Genomic DNA, 17,034 nt, shown 5'->3' with positions numbered 1-17,034 from the left:
CAATCAGACCAAAGCCTTTTCCTGATATCACGTCACTGCCAAAAGTGCACTCTGGATTACCACTTCACACTTGTTGCTTCAACAAGCATTAAAATATGTGGTGATAGGTGGACACCATTGAAAAACAAATTGGGAGAAATTAGCAAGTTATCAAAAATCAAGCAAATAACTGGAATTAATTTTTGTTACAAACCACTCACAATAAACGTAGAGGGACTGTCTCTCAGTGGCATCATCCAAAAGTGCATCAAGTAATACATATATGCTGACAGTACACAGATCTGTGTCACCACCATGTCAATCAACCCCTCCACTGCCTCAGATTTGTCATGATGGTTGTTCTTTCTCTTCAAACTCTACCACGAAATCTTTTGTAGCTTTCAGTATTATCCTACTTCCTGACTACTGCTTATGAATGAAGTTGAATATTTTCGTATCCAATTTGATCCCAAAGTTAGATTCAACTTCATAAAACTGTTTTCTTCCACCTCTGTAATATTGCCCATCTCCACCCGGCCTTAACTCATCCTGTTGTTGAAAGTGTCACTATTGGTTTTATCATATCAGGACTTGATTATTACAATTTTCGACTGGCTAGTGTCCCATTTTCTACCCTCCATAATCAAGTTTCTTCAGTTTTTTGCTGCCTGTAACCTGACACATATTTAGTCTAAGTCATCTATCATTCCTGAATAGTTTGTTGCCTTCCTTGTACTAGAGTAATGGTCATGATGGAGATGTATTCTGCTAGAGGAGAGTAGTAAACTGAAAGTTGTTGTGCAGATTGCTAATAATCCAGGGTCATTTTCTGGTTTTATTTCCAAAGGCTGTTTCTAAGATTTATTCAGGAGGCTCTTTTTGATTTTAGGGGCTGTGTTTTGATTTGCAGGGTTTTGATTTTGATTTATTTCTGAAGACTTAAGTGATAAACCAAACTGTTCTCAAAGCAGGAATTTGAAAACTTGCTCCAGTAAAGGATGTTTAAGCAACAATAGACTCTGCTGGGCAGGTGGCCAAGAACTTAAAAGCAAATAAACAGCTTTCCTTCATTTCCACTCCCTACACCCCCTCCAAAAAAAATTAAACCCCTGTGTGCTTCACCATTGGTTGCTGTTTAAGCAATTTCCAGGCCTGGAAGAAGATTGGTCTCTTCCCAAGTGACTGTGCTCCCGACTTTTTCTGCGCATCAAATTTTATTTTAAAAGCATTCACATATCAACAACTAAAAATAGCTTGTATACAATGATTTTTATCATAGAAAAATCTAAAGGGAACAGACATATTGATAAGGATGAACACTTTCTTTTCGGAAAATTGATTTCTGTCATCGTGTTTTCAGAAAATCCAGGACAAGCCTTTGCAACTTTGCTATGTTATAGTAACTCAGCTTTGCACAATGCACTTTGTCTAATTGGCAATATCCTGTCTTCTGCCATTACTGTAATACTCTAGAGTGTTAAAATAATGCAGCAGCATGAAACATTTCTATCCTCTTTAAGCGGGAGTATTTGTAGTCTGGTTGCTTGGAGAATGAGTGAGGAGATTAATGGAGAATAAATCGATATGGTCTTTCCCATATGTTAAGAACCGAGAGCATTAAAGTTTGAGCCATCATTCATTTCATTATTTTTTGTGTTAACACAAATTGCTTTTTTTTCCCCACAATTCCCTTTTTGCTAAATAGCAGGCTTCTGTTCTGGGAATGTGGGCAAGTAAAGCCAAGTAATTCAAATGGTGAACTGTGACCTTAGACTTTACTGCTGCTTTACCAGCTGTATTGGATTCGGTGAAATTCAGTTTTTTAACGCTGTATGCTTATAAGCAGCCAGCTTACCAAGGTCACATCCCAAACATGAAGTTCTTGTGCCTGATCCACTTGATACAACATCTGGAAGTCAGATGGCTGGTTCAACATTTCAAGAGTTCATAGCTGTCAACTCAGCAGGCTGTGTTCCCAGTGCCCTGACTAGTAGATAGCACGAGGCTCTCAATAGTCTGGAGGTTTATCAACATTTCAGTGCTGCAGAAATCAAGTCTCAGCCCCAATCTATTATTCTAACATTAAATATTTGCTAAATTCTCGTGGCAAGGGATGCATTTTGCACATTTCAATGGAGTAAAATTAATTGGACTATAACAGATGTATTGGTGCTGCTTGATGGAAAATGAGATGCAGCCCATCAGCAGCCTGCCACCTTATGTGAAAGCAGTATAAATAATGAGGCTGCATTGAACATGAATGCCTCCCAAGAAAATTGGTGAATTTTTGTAATATAACAAAACCAGGTAATCTCTGACAGAAAGTAAAAGTTGATTGCTAGTAAAAATTAACTAGTTTATTGATGACACTTCAGACTTTGTAAAATTGCTTCTTATCTCTGTCCAACAATACAGTCCAATGTAAACACGAATGTATCCAGTAGTAATGTGGAAATCCTGACTCTGTGTTCGCAAGAAGAAAACATATACAGGATCCTAACAATGCTACAGTTGCGTGCTGACTCACTGCAAGATCAGTTTTCCTTTCCCAGAAACCTTAGTTTTCTAACACTTATGAAGCTTGACACCATCCAGGATTTTTAAAAACCCATTTGATTAGCATGCCATTGAACACTTTCAACAGTCTCTGCCCCAGCCAACGATGCACAGTGACAGCAATGTATACCATTTTCAAAATACACTTAAACAACTTGCCAAAAACTTTTGGACAACCACTTCCAAAGCCACAACCTCTATGGCAGCAGATATATAGGAACACCACTGTTTTGCAAGTTAACCCTCCAAGCCATAGACAATCCTAGCTTGGAAAAATATCTACATTGCATCAGGGCCACCGAATTAAAAGCCTGGCATTCCATCCCTAACAGCACTGCTGAAGTAATTCAAGAAGATAGCTCATTTGGAACTTCCCAAGAGTAAGTCAGGATGCACAATGCGTCCTGGCTGGATCCAGAAATGCCCACAATCCATTAATAAATAAATGAATTCCAAAATATTGGTTAAACAAGATTTTCATTTCACAAAACCATGTTGACTCTGCTCAATTATTGCAGTGCACTTGAGGTAATGTCTTGAATAATACCTTCAAATATTTTCCCTGTGACATGTTAAACTATCTGGCCTACAGTTTCCTGCTTTCTGTCTGATTCCAATCTAATGCAACTTTCCCTGGATCTAAGGAATTTTAAAATTAAGACCAACACAGCAGCTATCTTATGAGTCGTAGAGATGTACAGCATGGAAACAGACCCTTCAGTATAACTCATCCATGCCAACCAAATATCTCAACTTAATCTAGTCCCACTTGCCAGCACCTGCCCCATATCCCACCAAACCCTTCCTATTCATACACCCATCCAGATGCCTTTTAAATGTTGCAAATATACTAGTTTCCACCACTTCCTCTGGTAGCTCATCCCATATACACACCACCCTCTGTGTGAAAAAGTTGCCCCTTAGGTCTCTTTTAAATCTTGCCCATTTCATCATAAACCTATGCCCTCTAGTTTTGGACTCCCCTACCCTGAGGAAAAGATCTTGACTACTCATCCTATCCATGCCCCTCTTGATTTTATAAACCTCTATAAGGTCACCCCTTAGTCTCCAACACTCCAGGGAAAATAGCCCCAGCCTATTCAGTCTCTCCCTATAACTCAAACATCCTAACTCTGGCAACATCTTTGTAAATCTTTTCTGAACCCTTTCAAGTTTCACAACATCCTTCCAATAGGAAGAAGATGAGAATTGCATGCAATATTCCAACAGTAGCCTAACCAATGCCCTGTACAGCCGCAACATAACCTCCCAACTCCTGTACTCAGTATTCTGACCGATAATGGAAAGATACCAAATGCCTTCTTCACTATCTTATCTACCTGCAACTCTACTTTCAAGAAGCTGTTAACCTGCACTACAAGCTCTCTTTGTTCAGCAACACTCCCTAGGACTTCACCATTAAGTGAATAGGTCCTGCTAAGATTTGCTTTCCCAAAACGCAGTACCTCGCAGTCGTCTAAATTAAACTCCATCTGCCACTCCTTAGCCCATTGGCCCATCTGATCAAGATCCTGTTGTAATCTCAAGAAACCTTCTTCGCTGTCCACTGCATCTTCAATATTGTTGTCATCTACAAACTTACAACTGTACCTCTTAAGCTCACATCCAGGTCATTTATATAAATAATGAAAAGTTTAAAATCTGATTGAAGATTTGTAGCTCGGGTATCCGTTGTTGTGGTTCTGCTCGCCGAGCTGGAAGTTTTTGCTGCAAACGTTTTGAGCTTCACACGAGGCTCCAACAGCACTGATGATGTTCCCTAGCCAGGGAACGAAACGTTTGCAGCAAAAACTTCCAGCTCGGCGAGCAGAACCACAACATAATGAAAAGTAGTGGACTCAGCACTAATCCTTGTGGCACTCTGCTGGTCAGAAGCTTCCAGTCTGAAAAGCAACTGTCCACTGCCACCCTCTGTCTTCTACATTCAGCCAATTCTGTATCCAAATGGCAAGTTCTCTCTGTATTCCATGAGATATAACCTTGCTAACCAGTCTCCCATGGGGAACCTTGTTGAACGTCTTGCTGAAGTCCATATGGATTACTTCTACCGCTCTTCCCTCATTTCTTTTGAGAACCTAGAATGAAGACCTTTTAGACCTGGGGACTTGGCAGCTCACACCTTGAACAATTTACTTAAGACCACTTCCCAGGTGGATTCTAATTTTCTAGGATTCCCTCTCACCCATATTCTTTAGTGTGTTTCACTTAGTATACATGGCTGTTTATAGGTACTACTCCATTGCGTGGATTTCTATTGGAAGTTTTGTGACTATGTATCATTAGAATTCCTACAGTGTGGAACCAGACCTTATGGCCCATTGTGTTCACACTGATCCTCTAAAGATGATCCTATCCAGACCTACCTCCTACCCTATCCCCACAACCCAGCATTCCCCACGACTAATCCACCTAGTCTGCATGTCGCTGGATGCTACGGGCAATTTAGCATACCCAATCCACCTAACCTGCACATCTTTGAACTGTGGGAGGAAACCGGAGCACTCAACAGAAATCCACACAAACAGGGGAGATTGTGCAAACTCCACACAGACATTCACCTGAGAAGAATCAAACCCAGGTTCCCCTGGAGCTGTGAGGCAGCAATGCTAACCATTGAACAACTATGCTGCCCAAATCCACACGTCAGAATCAATACCAGAAGGGCAGTCCTCCTGAAGGTGGTACCAGCCTACTTATGATGGCGAGTGGGTTCTCGGTGCTTCTTACCCAATCAGAGGCACAGCAACTTTAGAGTCTCAGCAACCACATAATGGAGGTGCATTTGCTGCACTCTGCCTTATCGACTGTTCAGTCAAGCACTTAAAAGAGGTATCTCCTACATTGGATTGGTCATGGCTTCAACTCTGCCCTTTTATAAGTGTTGTCACTTCTTGGTGACATAAAGGTGGCCATCTAGCTTGCCACAGGATGAAATTGGCCTGTTGGCCTGGATATGAGCTGTAAATATGAGGTGCTCTAGCATTGGCAAATTGGCTTATCAAGGCAATGTTTAGGAGACATCCGCCCCACTTGCTCAGATTTCACAATGGTGGCAGTACATTGACGAGCTGTAGTGCGCCTCCTCACAAGTTTCAGGCCACCCACCTCCAAGGTCAGCACCATGGGCCCTGAAAAATTACACCCATGTACATAAGTATTTGTTCAATAATTAAACATTTGCCACCTGCCTGTTTAATCTGCAAGTATTTTACATAACTTTCCCAGAATGAGTCCATTGGTGTAAAACCTCAGTTTCCTGTTTCACCCTGAACTGTGCTTCAAACTACATATTCTCACCACCACGAAGACCACATTTTTCTACTTTCATTTTTTGCTTCTGTTCCAACTCATCCCCACTGTTACCGAAACCTTTGTTACAGTCAGACTTGATTATTCCATTGGTATTTTTAGTTATTCTTATGGGTTCTATAAATCACAACTGGTCCAAAACCCCACTAGTCTCATCCAATAGTGCAGTAAGCCTTTTCAATATACCACCCCTACTCTCACTAATATTTATCAACTCCCTAACCTCAAAGAGGAATTTGAAAATTCTTACTGTTATCAACAGGTCCTTCCATCTTGTTTCTCTCTACCTCTTAAATCTCCATCAGCTCTATGGTCTGTATTCTTCCTACTTTAAATGATTTTTTTTTTAAAAATCAGGATATGGGTGTGCCTAGCAAGATCTAATAACCATTTATTATACTTGCTCTTCAGGAGGTGGAGGTAAGCCTTCTCAAATATTGCATACAGGCTTTGAAGAGTTTTATGCAGCAAATTCCAGAATTTTGATCCAACAACAGTTGAGAAACTTCTGTTCCATCTTTGGTCACACTGTTCTCAACTCCCTTGACCCCACATTCTAAACACTTCTGCCCCACTATCTTCGAATTCTTTGTAAACCCCATCAAACTTAGTTTTTTTAAAAAAATCAGACTAAGCCTCCAACCATTTCTCATAGTTAGTTTATAATTGTTTTATTGAAGCATTTTATGGTATTTCAACACATTAAAGATAGAGGAATCGAGGGTTATGAGTCTAAGGCAGGAACGGGATACTGATTGTGGATGATCAGTCATGATCATAATGAATGGTGGTGCAGGCTCGAAGGACCGAATGGCCTACTCCAGCACCTATTGTCTATATTAGTGAAAATCAAAATTTCAATGCAAGGGTATCATTCAGGGAAGAGCAGAAATGCCTTTGGAGGTCTTGGTGAAATTTCTCCACGAAAACTCCATGGAGAAAGGAAACAGAGTAACTGAATGTTTACTTTATCTCTATTGATAGGATGTTATGGATATAGAGTGGCTGTCAAGGTAGTTCTCCACATTAAAGTCATTATACCTGATTAGTAATTAATTGTGTGACTGCTTTCAGATGCGTCAACGATTTGGTACCAAACTGCATAATAAGGTTTATTTATATTCTATTACTTAGGTCGATAGTCGTAATTACACTAAACGTCCCACATAAGATAATGTTACCTTGCCCACTGCTTTATTGGTTACATTTTGCACTTTGTTTCAAATTCCTTTTTAAAAGAAAAGTACTTCAGAGTTTTTGTAGCCCTACCGTAGCTAACTTGAAGCTTAAGTACATACTATGCATATTGTTTAACACCGTTCAATTGAATTCAATTCACACATCAAATTACACTACGCACTTTGACAGGTCCAAAGTCAAAACCACCTCAGAGACATAAGCCATGTCGTGTAAAACGGCTTTGAAGTCAAGGAATTCTCTCAAACACACCTCAAGGTTTATAAATCCAGCAAGGCTAGTAATGTAACAATCCATTCTACACACAAGATAACAATCTGAGCAGAATTGCATTTGTAAAAGCCATCAACAACGTAAAGAAAAATTCAAACAGCTGCACACAGACACTCGCCAGTAGTGACCGGACTGCTTAACCATAGCAACTGATGTCTGATAACTGCCGCTGTGCTCGGTGTGGTGCCAAAGACATGGAGAACAAAGCATGCCGACACTACACAGCTGACATAACATTCGTGTGAAGCTCTGTGAGCATCCTGTCCATCCTGTTACCATGGAGACCACGGCATTGCCACGTCATGCTGCACTTGTTCAATGGAACAAAGACAATCATACCAGACCAAGGTTGCACTAAAGGCAAATTGAATCTAATATTTTAAATTAAATTGTAAGGCATAAACTGTATAGCGTATTGTTCAGGAATAGTGGTATGCAATGACTTAATTTTCAGGTCTCCAGTTCACCGGAGACTGAATTTCAGAGTTGCCACATTGGGATCCCATGGAGGTTATGATGCATCGACCTATGTGTGAATTACATGGGAAGATTCAACTATGCAATTCCCTTGCTCCCCTGCTTACAGAAGTCTCCAACTTAAGTAAGAATCAGAACTTCATATAGTTCCTGAGTATTTATCCGGGAGGTGTTAGAGCAAAATGTTTGGGTGGGTCCAGAATTGTTACCAAATTAGTCGCACTGACCCTTGATTGCCAACTTGAGTCACTAAATGCTCCCTAGCCTTTGCTCTTAAGTAATGGGAGCAGCTGAACATACAAACTAAATGATCTGCTTCAATAATGTAATAAATAGCATAACAAACAACACCTTGTCCATTATCCAGTATCTTGTTTAATTGTTTGAGGATCCAGTATTAAATTTCAGTGGATGCATAATTTTCATTGAATAGAAACTTTAACATTGATATATTGGATTTACACTGGCTTAAACCTTAAAGCAATGATCATGTTGGGTTCATTTGCACTTTTTTTGTAAACATGATGTCACCAGGGTGATACCTGTGATGCACACATGCACTTTGAGATGATTTGCCTTGGCTGGCTTGTTGATGGAATTTGCACGAGACTACATGCACAGGTAGATTGTTACATCAAGTGTAAATTTGATGTCATCAGTACCACTTTGGAGTTTAGTACCTAAGCTAATGCCTTCACTTAGCTGCACACAGCTGATCATGCCTTAAGCAGCAGAAAACATATCACATCAATACAAGAAAACTGATTATCAACTAATCAACAATCAGGTTACTCATCATTTCTTTTGGCTGTTGCTTCTGTCCTGGAAGTGCTTCTTGCTTAAAGTTGTAAATGTCTACGTGGAATGGTGAGGCAGGTGAAGGATTTCATGCTGACTTCAAGATTTCTGCTTCAAACCATTTGTCTCCAGACATGAGTGCACCAGTAGCCATTCCCCGTAAAATGCAACAAGATCAAGCACATCATGGTAGGCTGCTGGAAGAGGGAGGGGATGCTGGAGGAAGAAAGAGGATATATACCTGCAAGTGTTTTGAGGAGTGATTCCCCTATTTGAATATCAGGATGGAAAAGTCTAGGAAATATCAGCACTTCAATAAGGATGTTCTCACTGAAATCCGCCTCTTGCTGCAGCCCCAAATTAAACTACAGAACAATATGAGGCCTACTTTGCCAGGGTTCCATCCACCCTGGAGCAGTCTCTCACATTGTATCATTCTCTGTTGCATAAGAGTGGTCACTGAGGCTCAGTGTTTAAATAAAACTTAAGTATATTTCATTCTCTCTCATCAGAGAGAATCAAAGTGAGCAGGAAGCTTCACTAGAATTCCAACTGTTCCTCAGGGTGCCAGTGCTGGATGCCCATCACTTTGTGGGCATATCATGTCAACTTTGACTGATGCAAAAATGAAAGGGATTCCATTCCTTCAAAGTCTAGCTAGTGTATTGCTATGGGCAGTGAATGTTTGATATCCTGACAGCAGCTATGATGCCTAATTCTTAATTATTTCATTGTTCATCTTCATTTGAATTACCACAGCATATCACAGTGTGACTACTGCATTGCAAGGCTATCCTCACAAGACATGGTGGGTGACTCTAGTGTTAAGCTGCCTGCAATAAAAGTCATATTTTACAATCCAAACTGATGATCATACTGTACAACTCAGATCCCAGAGTAAAATCTGTCTTGATATACCATAGGTTTTTGAATATAAATTGTTTATTGTGGTTTTTGCAAACAGAGACAGGGCAAAAGCAAGGAAGTTACATCAAACATGTTTAGAATAATGGTTTGGGCTCAAGTGGAGCATTACATCTGGTTCTGGGTATCATGCTTTACGAATGATTCAAAGACAACAGAGTGAATACTGAAATGATTCATGAAAATAATTCCAGGGAGGGGAAACTTCAGTCATGTACAAAGATTCCTTAGAGTGGGGAAGTTTAGAAAGAGATTGGAATCTTCTCTACGAACAGGTTTGTACCTTCAGAATAGCATTACAGCAATCTAATGGTTTATTGGAGGACAGAATTCTGGTCCACTGTCACATCCCATTGCATACTTTCATCCTCAGTCATGATGTTAACCATCTCTGCTTACATGGCCAAAGGTTGACTCTGCATGACAGTAATCACAGCTTCCATTGGAAGACTGAAATTTTGAGTGTATTCTGCTTGTTCTGCAAAGGGAGCTATAACATTAGTTGTGTCATGGTTGTGTGCATAAGTATGTTAATGGAATTGGCCTCCACATTCATGTTGATAAGAATGACTGTTGCAAACCCCGTGTCAAGTTAGTATCAGCCACTTCTGCACACCTCGATGGTGAACTTAAGTTTTCTTCCAGGCTTTCCAATGCTTCAGGCATTTTACCAAACCTAAGGGTCTGTTTCTGTGCTGTATATCTCTGAGACTTTATCAGCCAGCTTCATTGGACTTTCAAACTGGACAGCTCATCTCAGTCCTTTGAGGAAGATCTTGAGTATGAATTCTCCCAAGGTGGTGCTTTTGCAGTTACCAGAGATAATTGTGAAGGGTGTTCTATGTGCCTATTTCAGGGTACGATCAAATTTAGCATCCTTTTTTTTATCTGCATGTGGACATCTTATGCAAACTCTAATAATTACAACTCTGCACAGATAAGACATGTCATATTGAACAAGCAAAATCAATTCAGTCAGAGAAATTTGGGGAGTTATTGCCCAAAAAGGCTGTTTACTATTTTGGAATTTTTGTTTATAAATTGTTTATCAAACACACTGCTGTTTATATTATTTCACATTTTTCTAACAATGGAGACAGAGATTTTCTGTTTGCCTAGTGTGGCAACACTGTAATTGTATGGCTGAATATACCTCTCAGGACCATGTTTTATTTGGTTGTCAAAGTACACTCGAGAGGAATATTTGATGAAGTTATGTTTTGTTGTTACATAAGAAAAAACAGAGACATATTCCATGAGATTATTCACAGTAGTGCTACATAGCGAGGGGTCAGAGGAGTTGCTCCCCTTGAGGGATCTGTGAAGGCAGAACTATCTTAGAACAAAGAAAATTTACAGTCCTTCGACCCACCCCCCCCCCCAAGCCCGAGCCGATCCAAACCTAACTGTCTAAACCTGTCGCCCAATTCCTAAGCATCTGTATTTAGTGGGCGGCACGGTGGCACAGTGGTTAGCACTGCTGCCTCACAGCGCCTGAGACCCGGGTTCAATTCCCGACTCAGGCGACTGACTGTGTGGAGTTTGCACGTTCTCCCCGTGTCTGCGTGGGTTTCCTCCGGGTGCTCCGGTTTCCTCCCACAATCCAAAGATGTGCGGGCCAGGTGAATTGGCCATGCTAAATTGTCCGTAGTGTTAGGTAAGGGGTGTATGTAGGGGTATGGGTGGGTTGCGCTTCGGCGGGTCGGTGTGGACTTGTTGGGCCGAAGGGCCTGTTTCCACACTGTAAGTAATCTAATCCCTTTGCTTCCCATCAACTTTGGCTTTATGAATTTTCTCTGAGAAGGCAAAATCGGACGTAATGGTGTTACAGTTAAGTAAGGGTAATTATGAGGGCTTGAGAGAGGAACTGACAAAAATAGACTGGAAGCAGAGCGTAGCTGGGAAGACAGTAGAGCAAAAATGGCTGGAGTTTGTGGGTATAATTGAGGACACTGTACAGAAGCTCATCCCCAAGAAAAGAAAGATTATCCAGGGAGGGATTAGACAGCCATAGCTGACAAAGGAAGTCAGGAAATGTATCAAAGAAAAAGAGAGATCCTATAAAGTGGCTAAGAGCAGTGGGAAATCAGAAGATTGGGAAGGCTACAAAAACAAGCAGAGGATAACAAAGAGAGAAATAAGGAAGGAGAGGATCAAATATGAAGGTAGGCTAGCCGTAATATTAGAAGTGATAGTAAAAGTTTCTTTCAATAAATAAGAAACAAATGACAGGCAAATGTAGACATTGGGCCACTTCAAACTGATGCTGGAAGCCTCGTGATGGGAGATAAGGAAATAGCTGGAGAACTTAATACGTACTCTGCGTCAGTCATCACAGTGGAAGACATGAGTAATATCCCAACAACTAAAGGGACTCGGGGCTGAGTTGAGTATGGTTGCCATTATAAAAGAGAAAGTGCTAGAAAAGCTAGAAAGTCTGAAAATTGATAAATCTCCTGGCCTCGCTGGGCTACATTCTAGAGTTCTAAGAGAGGTGGCTGAGGAAATAGCGGAGGCATTGGTTGAGATCTTTCAATAGTCACTGGAGTCAAGGAAAGTCCCGGATGATTGGAAAATCGCTGTTGTAACCCCCTTGTTCAAGAAAGGATCAAGACAAAAGTTGGAAAATTATAGGCCAATTAACCTAACCTCGGTTGTTGGTAAAATTCTAGAATCCATCATTAAGGATGAGGTTTCTAAATTCTTGGAAGAGCAGGGCCGGATTAGAACAACTGCAAATGTGTTGCTGGTCAAAGCACAGCAGGTTAGGCAGCATCTCAGGAATAGAGAATTCGACGTTTCGAGCATAAGCCCTTCATCAGGAATTTCCTGATGAAGGGCTTATGCTCGAAACGTCGAATTCTCTATTCCTGAGATGCTGCCTAACCTGCTGTGCTTTGACCAGCAACACATTTGCAGCTGTGATCTCCAGCATCTGCAGACCTCATTTTTTACCCGGATTAGAACAAGTCAACATGAATTTAGTAAGGGGAGGACGTCCCTGACAAACCTGTTGGAATTCTTTGAAGAGGTGACAAGTAGGTTAGACCAGGGAAACCCAGTGGGTGTGGTCTATCTAGACTTCCAAAAGGCCTTTGATAAGGTGCCGAACGGGAGGCTGCTGAGTAAGGTGAGGGCCCATGGTGTTCGAGGTGAGCTCGAACTGGTATGGATTGAGGATTGGCTGTCTGACAGAAGGCAGAGAGTTGGGATAAAAGGGATCTGGGAGTGCTAGTCATGGATTCTCGAAAGGTAAACATGCAGGTTGAGTCCATGATTAAGAAAGCAAATGCAATGTATTGTATTCATTGGAGTTTAGAAGATTAAGGGGAGACTTAATAGAAAGGGTGGACGCTAGGAAATTGTTTCCGTTAGGCGAGGAGACAAGGACCCGTGGACACAGCCTGAGAATTAGAGGGGATAAATTCAGAACAAAATGCGGAGACATTTCTTAAGCCAGAGAGTGATGGGCCTGTGGAATTCATTGCTGCAGAGTGCAGTGGAGGCCGGGACGCTAAATGTCTTCAAGGCAGAGATTGATAAATTCTTGATGTCACAAGGAATTAAGGGCTACGGGGAGAATGCAGGTAAGTAGAGTTAAAATGCTCATCAGCCATGATTGAATGGCGGAGTGGACTCGATGAGCCGAATGGCCTTACTTCCAGTCCTATGTCTTATGGTCTTACTCATGCATCTGTCCAGACACATCTTAAATGAATCTTGCTTCATCTTTCTGAAATCGTCACGATACCACTTTCCTTTAGCACGTGATATACTCAACATTAAGAATGCTACTTGTAAAAGTTCACACCCTTTTATCAAGCTTAACTTGCATTCTGGACTAAACACATGATTTAAAGAACACTATCATAAATTATTGTATTTACCATGAAAAAGTAATCTCTTCTTAACTATAGTCACTTGTTAACATTTTCAACGCTTGTCATTGCCACACCAAATGTTACTGCATTAGTTTTATTGCATTGCGTCTGTACCCTGCTCACATGTTGTATAACACGATGCAATAGAACTGCACAAAGGTAATTATTAAGCAATGTGTTGTCTCATCCAGACCTTTGTTGCATTGAAATAATTGAATCTAGATGATAATTGGATGATTTGTTGACTAGCACATCTCCACTCTATCTTTGTCATCAGGTCTGCCACTGATTATTCCACTTTAGAGCTATACAGACATTTTCTCCTGTAAGTTTACACCTTCCCCTATTTCAAGTCTTTCTATAGTTTGCTTTTCTCCCTCTTAAAGGCAATCAGTTTCTATTATGATAATCAATGAAATAAAAATTTCCCCAAACTCTCACTCTATGTAAGTGTCTCAGTTGTCTCCTATCTAGTACAATCAGAATTACAAATGCTATCTTTTCGCTTTGAGATTGTGCAATAGAAATCTCACACCTCTCAACACTGGCAATTATACAGTATTTAGTGTACTTGGTCATTCAGAGCTTTATTTTTGCTAAATAATTGCATCCGACTGTACTGCGGTGAAAACAAATATAAACTCAAGTTATCTGTCAGTTGCTTAACTTAAAGCTTAACTGTTGATGTTACATACAGCAATGTGGATCCAAATATATGTTAATATATGCCATCACACTTCTAGATCATTAATAAAATTCATTATCAAACTCAATATTAATTTCAAATTGAATTATAGTTTTGAGATTTTGCATTCTATTTTATACTCCCACCAAATGGTATTCTTGGAAGAGAAACCACTGTTGGTGAGAAAATACATTGTTGCCAACAATTTAATTCAACAGCCAGATCTTTTTAAAAAAATAGATATTTTCATAACAATGTGTGTCTTTTTCATTATACCAGAGGTCTTAAAAAGATTAAAAATTTCACACAAGATCATGAGGCATGTTTAGATAAAGAGGCTGTTCAACTTGAATTTGACTTACCAACCCTAGAGCATGTAGCCATCTTGTATTAGTCCAGTATCCTGGTTGCAGTCATCATTCTGGCGATTATAAGATCGGTTATGATCCGTCAAGTAAAACAAATGAATTTATTGCGTACTGTTCCATTTGTCTTTTAGGGTATTTGATTTCATGTCCAAACAATCAACAAAGCCTCAGCACTCTCTGAAACTAGCCTAATCCAAAGAACAACAGTTGACTTTGTAGTCAACATTCTCATTCTCTTGTGACTGCTGCATGGACTGAGCTTTTTGAGTAGTAATACATGTCATAAAAAGCTGTGAATAAATTCAACACATTTCTTTTAAATAGCTAGGTTATATTGTTTCTCCTGACTGCAAGTTCTTTTTACAAATTGTCCAAATCAACAATACTTGATGTTCCTTTCTTATTCCGTACCTGATTGAGCTATTTCCTAACAGACATGCAATAAAAAGTAGAAAAGAAAGTGACAGACTTTAGGTTTCGGTGTCCCGTGTCATTTGAAATCAGTCTGGTTATTTCATTTTTATAGCTATTGTTCAAAAAGTGACAAAAATACACATCCTTTTTGCAATCAGTGTCATGAAAAGTCTGAGTGAAGGAATATGGAAAGAACAAATATTTTAGTCAAGAAATGATCAAATTGGAAATTAACTTAGCTGTGTGCTAAAGATGATACTGTTTTGTTGAGTTATCTGCAACACCATTTACACCGAGTGTTTCATTGTGGTTCCAATTTCCAGTCTGTTCCATTCATAAAATGAGTTGCTTAATCATATAATTATCAAATTATGTTATGTCACATTGCATGACTAGAAATATATGGCTCTGACTCCTTGACTGTATTATCAAAACCGTCAACCATTGTAGGAACATGGTGTTTACATGTTCTCTGCAGGGTTGCAATACAATATTGAATAGGGTATTCATGTTCCACAAGTTTAGTACCAGGGATAAACTGAAACTGGAATAGGACTCAAGGTTGGTGGCTCAAATTGACTATAAAATGGAGAGAAATTCCCTTTTCCAGGAGGTCTTGCTTCTTTTTGGTCTGATATACAGAAAAAATTAGTCTGTAGAGGAGCAATGCATCTAAGTTGCAAAACAAAGCGACTATCAGAACTTCCCTTTATATATTGTTGGAGTTATTTTAATCAATGTGTTCAAACATGTTATGATATGTTTCCTGTGCAGGTGGGACTGGACCTTTTGGCTAAGAACCTTCTTTATATTGTTGGATGCTGTTTTATTAACTGATCAATGTAAAGATTTTGTTAAAAATGTTATGTTTGTAATGTCCCAAGTAATTTCCTGTAAGGTGTGCAAGCACGGAGCAGTGTAGCAAACTAAAATTTCTCAAATAGGCTGCATGAAGTTGGCTACGTTAAGATATTGTGAATTTGTCGTCTCCAATATAAAACACTCATGCACTGTTAAAAAAATGTTTTAGATCAATGTTGTTGATTGAAGACAATGGAAATAAAATTGATGCAAGATTTAATAATTTGCTTCCCATATTACATCATCAAAGTCAAATTCTGATCTCCCAGAATTTTTAAATAAATCAGTGGAGTTGATTATATTAAGGAGATATTTTTTTGATTAGATTAGACTAGACTTACAGTGTGGAAACAGGCCCTTCGGCCCAACAAGTCCACACCGACCCGCCGAAGCGCAACCCACCCATACCCCTACATTTACCCCTTACCTAACACTACGGGCAATTTAGCTTGGCCAATTCACCTGACCCGCACATCTTTGGACTGTGGGAGGAAACCGGAGCACCCGGAGGAAACCCACGCAGACACGGGGAGAACGTGTAAACTCCACACAGTCAGTCGCCTGAGTCGGGAATTGAACCCAGGTCTACAGCCGCTGTGAGGCAGCAGTGCTAACCACTGTGCCACCGTGCCGCCCATAGATTTATCTACAATCCATTTTCTGTCACTTTTCTTTAAATATGCAGCTTTGAGCAATATTTACTGAATCCAGAATCAAATTAATTCTGGAGGCATTGAGAAAATAAACATTGTTACAGAAATAGACCATACATCTATTGTGCCTTGCTGCATTACTTATTAAGATCATGCTGAATGTTTACAACAACTCCATTTTTCCATCATATTCCCACATACTTTGTTTCCCTTTGCTCCCAAAAAATTCCATTGACCCCAGTATTGAATATGTTTGACAACTGAGTATCAACATCCTCTGAGATATGGGATTCCAAAGATTTCAAATTTTCTGTATGAAAGAATTTCACCTTATCCCTATACTAAGTGGTTGACCCCTTATCCTGAAATTATAAACCCTCATTCCAGACTATCCAGCTACTGGAAAACAATCTCTCTGCATCTAATTAGATTGATCAAGTAGGTGACTTTCTGCTAAATAGCACCTGGATACTGAGGTGAATTTACCCAAACATTGTACATGCATCCTGGGGGTTGCTGTATAACACAGTATCCTGCTGGGAGTTTGGGGAGCATGAACTTTATCTTACTTTTATAAGTGAACTATTATTCTAGCTTTTCAATGTGTCATTTTTAAGTTTTCTTCACTCATCCAAACC

General features: G+C 39.9%; 1 protein-coding gene across 4 annotated transcripts in view; it reads left to right on the top strand.

Moving 5' to 3' along the window:
• nfic (nuclear factor I/C) overlaps nt 1-17,034 on the top strand; it is a 475,870-nt gene that overhangs the window by 248,758 nt on the left and 210,078 nt on the right. The window lies entirely within an intron of this gene.

This window comes from Hemiscyllium ocellatum, chromosome 28, assembly GCF_020745735.1.
Source record: "Hemiscyllium ocellatum isolate sHemOce1 chromosome 28, sHemOce1.pat.X.cur, whole genome shotgun sequence".
NCBI classification, from domain to species: Eukaryota; Metazoa; Chordata; class Chondrichthyes; order Orectolobiformes; family Hemiscylliidae; genus Hemiscyllium; species Hemiscyllium ocellatum.
Note: the sequence above shows the minus strand (reverse complement) of the source record. Positions and strands in the feature narration are given on the sequence as shown.